The sequence below is a fragment of the Humulus lupulus genome, chromosome X (genome assembly GCF_963169125.1).
Source record: "Humulus lupulus chromosome X, drHumLupu1.1, whole genome shotgun sequence".
Lineage (NCBI taxonomy): Eukaryota > Viridiplantae > Streptophyta > Magnoliopsida > Rosales > Cannabaceae > Humulus > Humulus lupulus.
Genome location: NC_084802.1, coordinates 90,814,406 through 90,827,968, shown reverse-complemented (window position 1 = coordinate 90,827,968; position 13,563 = coordinate 90,814,406).

Below are 13,563 nucleotides of genomic sequence, written 5' to 3'. Positions count from 1 at the left end.
ATAATAATAATAAAAAATCAATATATACAAAAATTATTTTCAATTATTTATTTCATAAAACATTGTTCAACACATGTGCTTTAAATGGCACAATTCCCAACGCCTTTTTAGGGTCTCAAAATTGCTTAGTCAAGCTATGCACATTCTAAATGACGAAACACTGTCATCAATCAATTTCTAGCAACATTCACATCCGAAGAAGTTGGTTTATAGCTTAAGAAAAAGTGGCATTCGCTTCATCTTAATATTATTATATTTTTTTTTTTTAGTTTTTTGTCAAGGTCATAATAGAGCCCCCTGGTTAACACTAACAAAGACAAGGTACATCCTCCAAACAACAACAACAAAAAGAAAAACTAAAACAAGACAATGAGACCAAAAAGAAACAAAAACAACAATAGCACAACCACAAAACAACAGAAACAACAAAAACAACAAATTAAATAAATAAAAACGAGCTAAGATAAGAAAGCTCCCCTACCTATCCCTCGAGCGGGTCATTTGAAGGGATAGGGTCTGCATCAACAATACGATCTCTCCATTTTTTTTCAAGTTGTCTCTAGGGAATTCAGGGAAGTCAACTATAGGCTTGTTGAAGTTCCTTTTGAGCGTCTTGAGTAACACGACATCCCTCTTTAAAGCATTCTTCAAATAACCCCGCTGCTACTCTTCAAGATGCTCAAGGTGACTCAGAAGGTGGGTCAACTGAGTGTGGGCATTGGAAGGGCCTGAAACATTGTTGGAAGAGGGTGGGTCAGGAGGAACAATGCCACTATCCGACTTAGGGTGTAACGACCCAAAATTGTTAATAGGGCTTAGTGCCTTGGTTAGCGTGCCAAGAGAGCATAATTGGATATATGTATGTTTAATTGGTTTAATGCATGGCTATGTGGCATGTATGATTAAAATGATTATGTGGCTATGTGATATGCATGTTTACGAGTATTAAATATGCATGTGGGCCCTTTTATGCTTATAAGGGCATATTTGTAATTTTTGCCCGTTAAGGGCATAAATGTGATTTTATGTGATATATGGTTGAGACCACATTATTATGTGGATATATTTATGGTATATGGCTTGAGACGGTCCTAGTGAGCAGATTAGCAAGATTGTCACAGTGGGGTTTAAATACCCGGCTCGGGGGAGCCTGTGGGTATTTTCAGGAATTTAGAGAATATGTTGGGATCTATTGGGTAATGAATAAATATTTGGTAATTAACTTAACAAGACGGGAATAATTGGTAAATATTAGGAACATTTAAGGAATTAGAGAGAATTGGGAAAATACTATTTTACCCCTAGAACAAACTAAAGGGCTAAGTAATTAGAAGGGGGTAGTTTGGTCATTTTGAGTTAAAGGATATACCCTGTGGGGACTCTAGAATTAGCCAGAAAACCACCTCAAGAGTTCTAAAAGCTTAACTTTCTCTCTCTCTCTCTCTCTCTCTCTCCCTCATACACGATTTTCCCTACCTCTCTTTTGTCCTTGAAGAGGTCTTGAGGAACTAACACTTTGAACCAGGGAATTCAGTCGGGGAAACTTTGGAATTTAAGCTCAAAGATTAAAGATTTGAAGCTGAGGGATTAGACTACAAGTTGAGGTAAGAATTCAAGTTAGTTTCTCTTGAATTTTGTTGAAATCATGTTAAGGTTTAAGTTTGCATGAGGTTTAGTTTTGTTAGCTGGTTTTGGGTTGAATTTGAGTGTTTAATACGAGTAAGAACTTCTTATAAGGTAGATGTCATGCTCGTACCAAAAGGGTGGGAATTCTAGGCTTAAATCCAGGGTTGGCTGTTAGTTTGGGGGTGAGAATTTAAGGTTAGACTCGTGGAGAAATGTTGAGAGGATTTGGATTTTCTGGGTTTAGGGACCCGGCTCGCATGAGTTTTTAGAGGCTGGGAGTCTCTGTTCACTAGGCGTGCCGTGACTCGAAGAGGGAAAGTTGCGGCTTGTGTTCCCATCAGGGAGGTTTGAGCCTCTGTCTAAAGGGTAGGCCTCGGGCCTTAAGGGCAAGTCATGGCCCACAATGGGGAATTAAGGTGAAATGATGTTTAAGGCTCGAGGAGGCTCGGGAATTCAAAACTAAGTGCTCAGGATGATTTCTACTACCTTCTTTAGTAGAAATCGAGGTCCCGGAGACTAATATTTGTTCCCTACGTATTTATTTGGATTAGGAATTGATGGTTACCCATTGAAACTGTGACTAGGTTTATTGCCAAGTCTCAGGACTGAGGATCGTGCTTGGGACCGTTCTGTGTTCTTTGCTCGGGATTCGAGGTAAGAATACTGCACCCATGTGGTTGTGTTTTGGAGTAAGGTTCCCTGTATCTGGATATATGTGTTATGTAACTGTAGTATTATTATGTGAAATGTTAAAGTACGACCTAAGGGATTGGGGCTAACGATTAGCGTATTGGACGCGGCTTGGCCACTATGAGCCGGGGTCAGCTTAGTAAACTGAGGTCTCGGCCTAAGGGCGCCAACTTTGAACATTTTGTTTTTGGTTAAAATATATTCTTGAAGTACTTGTTTACTATTATTAGCTTGATGCTTATAATCAGCTGAATTTGCGAATGCTTGTTTAAAGATTGATTGGATGCTACTACTGTTTATGTGTTTGCTGTTTATGGTTTTCTTGCTGGGCCTTGGCTCACGGGTGCTACATGGTCCAAGTAAAGGCAAAGAAAAGCTGGACCAACCATGAGTTGGAGAGCTCTAGGGGCAGAGTGTACATAGTCACCTGCTCGACCGCCATGGCTGAGGGAAAGTACACGGACAGAGGCCTAAAACTTGTATTTTGCCATTAGAGTGACTTTTGTTTGAATTAAACTTTTGTGGATTGTAAATTGCCACATAAACTCTGTTTTTGGGATCCCATGTACCAAACATCTGTTTTAATGAAAATTAACTGGTTACAACCAAAATCTTTTAACCTTAACGTGATAATTGACTTTAGGAACAGATTATTATTCAAACAACATGATTAGCAAGTCTTGCGCTATTTTGAAATACACAGTGTAACGATCTTGGTTATCCAGGGCATTACATATGGTCATGATTTTCCACTCGATGGATAGAGAGAAAATCAATGTCAACACACTCCTCTAAAACCTCCTCAGAGGTATCAACTACCACACCAGCCTTAAGACATAGTTGAGTGATGAGGGATGGAAAGAACAGCCGCCCTATCTTCTTCTTTGCACACCCAAACATATGCTTAGCAATGTTCTTGCCAACATCGATACTATGCCTCGCCATAATGCAATACAACAAAACAAAGTGCTCATTGACCACAGTAGTGTCATCCGTGCTAGGCAACAAACAGTACTTGATAAAACTCAGCCACACACTAGTCTCGGGGGTCACATAAGCATACAGAAGTGTACGCTGATCGGTGGAAGAAATAATCCATTGAGTCCCTTCAACATCCATAGTGCGGAGCACATCGTCAAATTGCTCAAAGGAAGGCGAGAGGACCATATCATTGTACACTGCACACTCAAAATCTTCCAACCCATAGAACTCATTGTTGGTAGCAGCAGAAATAAACACGGTCTTGCTTCGCACCACCACTTCTGAAACTTCAGAGGGCACAAGTTTGGCATAAAACTCATGCAGAAGTGGAACTATGGCTTGCACAGGCTTTTGACACAATTTTCCTACTTATGCTTCTCAATAACCTAAGTGATCTAAGCGGGCAACTCAGAGGTAGCAGGCAAAAAGCCTTTCTCAAGTAGTAACTTCTTCGATTTGATAGCCTCATAACGCTCTGTAGCGAGGGCAAAGTGAAATCTCTCAAAAGGAGGTGAAGGAACGTATTGGGGCTTTGATTTTGACTTGGGTTTGGGCTTTCATTTGGAGGATTTATTTTTGGTGGGTGCTTTAGTGGATGGTGGGGTGGCTGTGGTGGGCTCGGGATGAGGCAATGGGGTCGGGGTAACTTGTGTCTTCGGTGGTGGAGATTATGGGGTCAGGGTAGTTTTCAGTGCTTTCTGAGTTGGGGTAGGTTGTTTAGTTGGTTGTGGGGTTGATTTTTTGGCTGTGACTTTCTTTTTGGTTGGTGAACGGGTGGATTGCTTAGGTGCTTTTCTTTTCTGAGCTCGAGTCTTAGTGGCTGCCATTTGTGGTTAAATTTCTTTGTTGAAAAGAGGATAAGGGCGCTAAAAAATCAAAAATCACAAGAAAATATCAGAATCAAGCAACATAAACCGTACTTTCAACATGTGATCCATCTCAAAGAAACTGCCCAATAGTATCAATTCACAAGCTCAACTTAGCAAAGCCAAATAAGGGAAAAATATCACCCCTTAGAGAGCTGCAAAATGTAGGGAAATGGCCCATGCGACTCAATGTGAAGCCGCCCTTGAGTGCCTGAAGAGAAAAAATTAGAGATAAGGGGGTGCACGATGGAGCTCTTAGGGAAAGGCTCTCAGATATAGGCGCGTCTGGCAGACTCGCACCTGGGTTCGGCTGGGCTGGGGTCACGCAGATGGAATCCTTTTGCTGGGAGCTACATGCGATTGGAAGCGTGCTTGGGAGCTCAGCTCGCCTGGGTTTGGTTCAGCATTTGCGAGGGCTCGTGTGGTTAGATTTGTGTCTAGGGTCGGCAAGGCACGATGGAGGTGGTGAGGCAAGTCGTGAGGGGATATCAAGCAGCCATGTTTTTATTTCTTTATTATTTATTATTTAATATTTTTTTAATTGAAAATTCGCTTGCCCTTGCGAAACCGCATCCTATTCTCACACGGGCTCATGAAGCCCTCTGACTTGTGCTGCCCCAAGCAAAAAAGTTTGCTACGGTAGGCGGAGATCTCATTTTATCAGAAATATCACTCATTTTGCACCCCAAATTGCTTTAGCAAAATTTCTACAAAAGCACCGGACTCTTCAATTACTCCCAAAATATCTTTCTTTGCTTTTCAACACCTGAAATTCATTAACAAACATAAAACCACTCCCAATAACATCACAATAAAATGAAATTAAACTAACAAAAATTCAAATTAAAATTACTAAGTAAAGAACTGATATTCCTTAATAGAAAATAAAATTGGAACGAAATTACCGATCAATTTTTTTTCTGGCTGAGTCGCGGACAAGGTCGCTCTCTTTAAGGCATTTCGCGGCTCTGCCCTAAGTGTGCATGGCAGTCTATCAACCATGCTGTCCCCAGGATAAAACAGCCTCTGTACGATTCCTCCCTGCACCGAGAAGATCATTCTTGTACATCCTTATAAAAATTCTCTGAGAAAATTCGTAGTGCCAAGAAAGAAAAAGACTCCCTTTTTCAAAAGATGTTTGATCTAACTTATACACAGAAGAAACCCCCCAAAACGTCTAAAAACATTTTTCCATTAAATCAGAGGAGGAAATTAACATAACGGCAAAAAAACGTTTATTTTCATTTAAATCAGAATAAAACCATTTTTGAAAAATAAACGTTTTAAGATTAATTTAATTAATAAAATAATAAACGTTTAGTTACCTTTGTTGAAAAAAATTAAAAATTAAAATTACGACACCACACCACCCGCCAGCTCAGCTCGATCGGACGGACGGCGGCGGCGGCGCGCGCGCGCGTGTGGTGGTCAAGTGTGTGAGTCCTCACCCATTCGCACAAAACTGGGTACCCCTTGGGGCACACCCCAAGACATAGCATTTGCAACTTATATACACTCCTTGAAGAGTGTTTCAATTCCATGTGGGACTTTTCCCATATCACACACAACTGTATTTTTTCAATTTTTAACAATTCACAAAAGAAAGTACCAACAATCCCCCACTTGAATTTTTAAAAATATTTTCTTGAGCAATTTCAGAATCTATAAGATTGTGCATAAACAAATGTATCTTTCGATTTGAACATTTGCGTAGTGAATACGATTTAGATTATACTAGAGTGACACATAGTCTTGAACTCTATTTCTAACATCGTACCACGCACCAACCTTTCAAGGGTGTAATAAAAAAAGCCCGTGCGTTAATGGCCATGCACATCTATCCCAGTATAGTGAATGCTCTAGAAATTTTGCCCAAATTCCTTTGGAAGCGGCCCCACTTCCACATTCACATAGGTGAGTCTATCAAGAGTACTCCTGTAGCTCGGTACTCCACTCCACATAGAGTATAGATCTCACTAAGAGTTTCTATTAACTCATCCTCTCATCGCTTCAGGAATTCATGCTTCTATTTGCTTTAATGGAAATAGCATGATTCAACTCATATCACTTCACAACTTGTTATTACCCATTGAACCTAGTTCTTGGGATCTCCAGTCTTTAGGTTGGGTTACCATCATGAGTGATTCATCATTCTAAGGGCAATAGTCCCATTCCCTTCGATGTTTTATGGACTTTCTCTCTAGCTAATCCTTTCGTCAAAGGATCTGCTAAGTTATCATCAGTGCGTACATGATCCACTCTAATAGCTCCTATTGAGAGAAACTCTCTAACAGTACTATGCTTACGACGTATCTGTCGTCTCTTACCATTGTAATAACAGTTCTGAATTTTTGCAATAGCCGCGGTACTATCGCAGTGGATCAACACAGCTGGTATCGATTTTTCCCATAAAGGGATCTCAGCTAGCAGGCTTCTCAGCCAACCTGCTTCTTCACTAGCTGTAGCTAGTGCTATCATTTCAGACTCCATGGTGGATTGTGCCAAAATAGTCTGTTTCTTAAATTTCTAAGAAACAGCTCCACCAGCTATACTAAAGATATAGCCACTTGTTGCTTTGGAGTCATTAGACAGAGAATTCCAGTCTGCATCACTATAACCTTCAAGAACAGCTGGAAACTTCTGATAATGTAATCCAAGGTTCATGGTTCTCTTTAGGTATCTCATGACCCTTTCAATAGCATGCCAATGCTCTATACTAGGTCTGCTAGTAAACCTGCACAATAATCCCACGACATAGGCAATGTCGGGTCTCGTACAATCAGTGGCATATCGAAGACTGCCAATGATGCTCGCATAGTCAGATTGTCTTACACCATCACCAGTGTTCTTAAATGACTTTACACTTGGATCATATGGTGTGCAAGCAGGTTTACAATCAAAGTAATTGTATTTCTTTAGAATCTTCTCAATATAGTGAGATTGATCCAAAGAAATTCCCTTTTCAGACCTAGTAATCTTAATACCAAGGGTTACATTCGCTTCTTCGAGGTCCTTCATATCAAAGTTAGCACACAACAGAGATTTCACAGCATTCACAGCATGGATATTCGAACCAAATATGAGCAAGTCATCCACATATAGACATACAATAGTGCAAATGTCATTATCAGATTTATAATAAATGCATTTGTCACTTTCATTCACTTTAAATCCATGTGAGATAACTAAATTGTCAAATTTCTCATGCCATTGCTTAGGTGCCTGCTTAAGACCATACAGAGATTTATCTAACTTGTAAACCTTATGTTCCTGGCCATGGATTACAAACCCTTGCGGTTGATCCATATAGATCTCTTCTTCTAATTCACCATTCAAAAATGTAGTCTTAATATCCATTTGGTGTACAACTAGATTGTGAATGGCAGCTAGGGAAATCAAAACTCTAATGGATGTTATCCTCGTAACAGGTGAAAAAGTGTCAAAGAAATCTATATTTTCTCTCTGCCTAAAATCCTTGGCTACCAAACGAGCCTTGTATTTTTCAACAGTTCCATCGGGTTTCAATTTCTTTTTCAAGATCCACTTACAACCTATAGGCTTACAACTAGGAGGTAAATCAACTAAGTGCCATGTTTTGTTAGACTCAAGAGAGTCCATCTCATCATTTATTGCTTCTTGCCAGAGGTCAGCATCTAAAGAGCACAAGTCTTCTTTGAGGTTAGCAGGATCCTCCTCTAATGTATGGACACAGAAATCAGAACCATAATCTTTAGCAACTCTAGTTCTCTTACTTCTCCTAGGTTCTGATTCTCTATCCTCAATATGTTCATTATTCCTAATCACAGGAATGTTGCTAGTAGATGCGCCCCCACTATTTCTCAATTTAAAAGGGAATCTATGTTCATAAAAATCAGCATCATTTGATTCCACAATAACATGCGCATTTAAATCATAGAACCTATATGCTTTACTATTAATTGCATATCCGATAAATACACATTCATAGGCTCTACTTGCTAGCTTAATTCTCTTAGGACCAGGAATACAAACATAACCCAGACAACCCCAAGTTCTAAAATAGGACAGGTTAGGTTGCCTATTTTTCAAGATCTCATAAGGTGAAACTTTACTTTTAGACTTAGGAACTCTATTCAGCACATAACAAACAGTCAAAAGAATTTCACCCCACCAATGAGATGCAGCACCAGAATTCAATAAAATAGCCACAACAGATTCAGTAAAAGTTCGATTCTTTCTTTCAGCTTTACCGTTCATTTCAGGTGAATATGGTGCAGTGGTTTCGTGTACAATGCCATGTGAATTATAAAACTCAATAAACATGCTTGAATTATATTCAGTTCCTCTATCACTACGAAACCTTTTAATTTTCCTATTGAATTGATTCTCAATTTCAGTCACAAATAATTTGAATATGTCAAGCGCATCACTTTTATTTTTCATTAAGTACACATAAGTAAAGTCAGAACAATCATCAATAAAAGTGATGAAATAATGTTTACCATTCCTAGTTAACGTTCCATCAAGTTCACAAATATTTGAATGAATTAAATCTAAAGGCGCAGATTCTCTAGTAACTGACTTATGAGGAGTCTTAGTTATTTTTGCTTGACTACAAAAATCACATTTTTCAAAATCGTTATCTGACACTTTAGGAATTAGTCCTATGTTACTCATGTTCTTAATAATGCGCTTATTAACATGACAAAGTCTAGCATGCCAAACATTAAAATCACACAGCATATAAGCAGAAGGAGAAACTTTATTGGATTCAACATTTAACTTAAACATGCCATCAGTAGCATAACCCTTCCCAACAAAAATACCATTCTTAGTGATGGTGTACAAATCAGCTCCAATAGTTTGAGTAAACCCAGCCTTATTAAGTAGAAAACCAGAAACCAGATTCTTTCTCATCTCAGGAGTATGCATTACATCTTTCAGTAATAAAGTCTTTCCTGAGGTAAACTTAAGCTCCACATTTCCAATCCCAGCAACAATAGTGGTGTGGGAATCTCCCAACAACACTTTCTTATCATCAGCAGCAGTGTATGTTTTAAACATAGGACGATCATAGCAGACATGGCGAGAAGCGCCAGTGTCTACCCACCACCCATCTGATCCACCAATAAGGTTGATCTCAGAAATCATATCTGTAAAACCTTCTTCAGTCAAGTAAGCCTGCGGAGCAGTGCTTGGCTTGTTCCTACACTTACGTGCCATATGACCTGGCTTGTTACAGACGTAACAAAGGAATTGTCCAGAGTCATTCTGTTTAGGTGGAGGCTGCTGCCTTCCATGTTGGTTCCTGTTATGGTTCCAACTCAGATTGTTGTTTCGAGGATTGTTCTGGTTGTTGCGGTTGGAATTTGAATTCGAGTTGTGGTTGGAATTTGAATTCGAGTTGCGGTTCTGATTCTTGAAAGTTTTGCCATTTGGCTTCAGAATCGCAGGTGTGGGTTTCTTAGGGATGCTATTAGAGACAATAAGCACCTCTACTTTCTGGTCTTGTTTCCTTGCTTCCTCCTCGATACGAATGCGGGTGATCAAACTTTCTAAAGAAAATTCCTTAGTCTTATGCCTGAGAACATTTTTAAAGTCCTTCCAGGAAGGAGGTAATTTGTCAATTAAAACAGCAACTTGAAACTGTTCATCAAGGGCCATACCTTCTGAGATAATCTCATGAGCAATTTTATGAATTTCTTGAGATTGGGCCTCCACAGATTTATCGTTCACTATCTGATACTTCAGGTAGCGACTAACAGCGTATTTTTTAGTCCCTGCCTCTTCTGTAACATATTTCTTTTGCAACGCCTAACAAATTTCCTTTGTTGACTTTTCTGAGTTATAATAGCCATAAAGATCATCAGATAAACCGTTAAGAATAAAATTCTTACAGAGGAAATCGTTTTCCACCCAGGAGTCCAAGTCCTTCTGTTGCTTCTAGCGTTCAGTCTGATTTTCCTTGTCGGTCGAGGCTTCAGAGACAACCGGCTTCAGAGCAATGAGTACAAATGCAACCTTCTTCATGGTCAGATAAAAAAGCATCTTTTGTTTCCAACGCTTAAAGTGCAAACCCTCAAAACGAAATGGCTTGTTAATATCAACAGAGGTAGAACCAGAAAAATCATCGGTCGCAGCCATAGCAGAACAGAAAGTCTTAAAATTGATATTCCTTAATAGAAAATAAAATTGGAATGAAATTACCGATCAATTTTTTTTCTGGTTGAGTCGCGGACAAGGTTGCTCTCTTTAAGACATTTCATGGCTCTGCCCTAAGTGTGCACGACAGTCTATCAACCACGCCGTCCCCAGGATAAAACAACCTCTGTACGATTCCTCCCTGCACCGAGAAGATCGTTCTTGTACACCCTTATAAAAATGCTCTGAGAAAATTCGTAGTGCCAAGAAAGAAAAAGACTCCCTTTTTCAAAAGATGTTTGATCTAACTTATACATAGAAGAAATCCCCCAAAACGTCTAAAAACGTTTTTCCATTAAATCAGAGGAGGAAATTAACATAACGGCAAAAAAACGTTTATTTTCATTTAAATAAGAATAAAACCGTTTTTGAAAAATAAACGTTTTAAGATTAATTTAATTAATAAAATAATAAACGTTTAGTTACCTTTGTTGAAAAAAATTAAAATTACGACACCACACCACCCACCCGCCAGCCAGCTCAGCTCGGTCAGATGAACGGCGGCGGCGGTGCGCGCGCGCGTATGGTGGTCAAGTGTGTGAGTCCTCACCCATTCGCACAAAACTGGGTACCCCTTGGGGCACACCCCAAGACATAGCATTTGCAACTTATATACACTCCTTGAAGAGTGTTTTAATTCCATGTGGGACTTTTCCCATATCACACACAACTATATTTTTTCAATTTTTAACAATTCACAAAAGAAAGTACCAACAAGAACACATGTTTTTGGATATTTTTTCTTTTTTCTTTTTGGGTTGCTTTACAAATGAATCCTCCAAGTACCATAGCAACCCAAACTTCACATTATTTTTATGATCTTTCATGGAGATTGAAGTATTGTATCGCTCAACCTCTCTTCCCCCAAACTTTGTTCATTTCCTTGTCACCTTAAATGCTCTACCAGAATACTCATCATGTAATTCCCCCACACCAATGGGATACACTTTGATAACTAAGAATACACCATAACACCTTGAGTTCAGCTGCCCATGACTTGCTTTCATCACAGAGTTTGAGAAAAACACTTGCTGCTCAACTTTAAACATTTGTGATTGAGGTTTTCTACTATGTTTATTTTTCTTTTTCTTAGGTGGCTTTAGAGGATGGGATGGTCCTTTTCCTTACTTTTCCATGACTCACCATCTTTCTCAATTTCTCTAGGAGGGATCTTTTTCCTACCTCCGTTGCTATGCTTTTCCTGCATCTTTTCAATCATCCTGGAGTTGGAAACACTAATGGCTAAGAAAGCTTCCACTTCATTAAGGCAGCATATAGGATTAAAAATCTTGAATGTTACTTGTTCATCTTGAGCTCGAATGCTGAGCATTCCTTTTTCCACATCTATCAAAGTCCTCCCAGTGGAAATAATAATAAAATTTGCTGGAAAAATTAACTTGTCAACTTGTACTAGGACATCTTCAATATTTCCCTTCGGATGCACCATAGAACGATCAGCTAATTACAATGTGAGTATAGTTCGCCTCGTTTTTCCAATTCCAAACTTCTTCAAAATGGACATGGGCATCGGATTAATAGTAGCTCCCAAATCACGAAGAGATTTACCAACATCTCGTCCCCTAATAGAAATTGGAATTGTGAAGCTACACATTTCTTCCAATTTAAATGGAATCTTATTCTTCAACATTGCACTACAAGCTTTTGTCAAAGCCACTATTTCAAATTCTCCAGGTCTCTTCTTCTTTGTCAAGATGTCCTTCAAAAACTTTTCATAGTTGGGAATTTGTTGCTTCCACCAAGGGTATGTTGATGTGAAGTTGTTTCAAAACATCTAAAAATATCTTGAATTGACTATCTTGTTACTGCTTTTGAAATCATTAAGGAAAAGGTGGCGGTGGCATGGAATTTAACTTTTATGATATAGTTATGTATGAATGTTGTAAGTACAAATATTGTGATGTTGTGCTTGCAATGTGAACTCTGTAAATGTGGTCCCCATGCAACCATACAGTGTAACTAACCACAATACAAGTACCGTCTTCATGGAACTAGAGGAGTATGCCTTTTGGTACGATAGATAAGTATTCTCCAGGCCACGGAGGCCGCGAGGCTCATGACCTCTATGTTAAACCCGATGGCCAGTGTAGTGCACCAAATTTTTATTTTTTAGTTATTAAATTTTTGTGTTTTAATTTAGTTAATTGTTAAGTGTTGTGAATTATTTAATTTAATTGTTTGTTTGTTTAAATTAATTGTTAGAATTGTTTGGTAAAATTTTGTGAATTTAATTGTTAAATGTTATTTATTTATTTTATTTTAAAATGTGTGATTATTTGAGTTTTGGTTGAATGCACTAAGGTGCATGATAGGTAGTGATGCACCCTAGTTATTGAGTGCGTGCAAGTGCATGGTTGCATGGTGCACATGCACTTGTGGTTTCCTTTTATTAGATTTAATTATATAAAAAAAATAAAAGAAAAGGGAAAGGAGAGGCTTGGATGTGTAGCATAGTGGGAAAGAAGAAGATTGTTTACCATTTTTATTGGGTGATTTTAGATAAAATAGGAAAGGATGCTATCATCTTTATTTTTCTACCAATTAAGATAAAATCAAAATAAATAAAAAATAAGAGAAAATAAATCGAAAATAGAAAACTTACCCTTTTATTTTATTAGAGAGAGAAGGAGAAGAAGGAAGAAAGGAAAGAAGAAGGAGAAGGGAAGACCAAGTCTAGGGTATGCCTTCTTTGTGTTTATGCTTGTCTATTCTCTTCTTTTGATTCTACTAATATTGACTATGGTTTTTATTGTGTGTTGTTGAATCTCTTCTTCTTCTCATGGTGGATTTCGAAAAAACCCTAGGCTTGAATAAGGGGTGGTAAAGTTTGGCTGTTGATCAATTTGTGTTCTTGATTTTACAATCAAGAGAGGTATTGAATCTCTAAACCTAATGTTATGATGTTTCTTGGATTCATGGATTGGTGGTTATATTATTTTTATGATGATGTATGGGGTAAATAGACCTAGGCGTGGCATGGGTACTCTTGTTATTTGGGTTCTTATAGTTATAATTCTTAGATGTATAATCTTAGTATGTGCATGGAGTTGATTATTGATATGTGGTGTTTATGATATGTTGTTTAAAGATTTTCTAAGATTTGATGGTGGGTATGTTTTGGCTTAAGGATTTTATGTGAAAGCATACAAGGGTTTTAAATTGTGATCTATGAGAAAGTGATGATGAGTATTTAAAAATAACA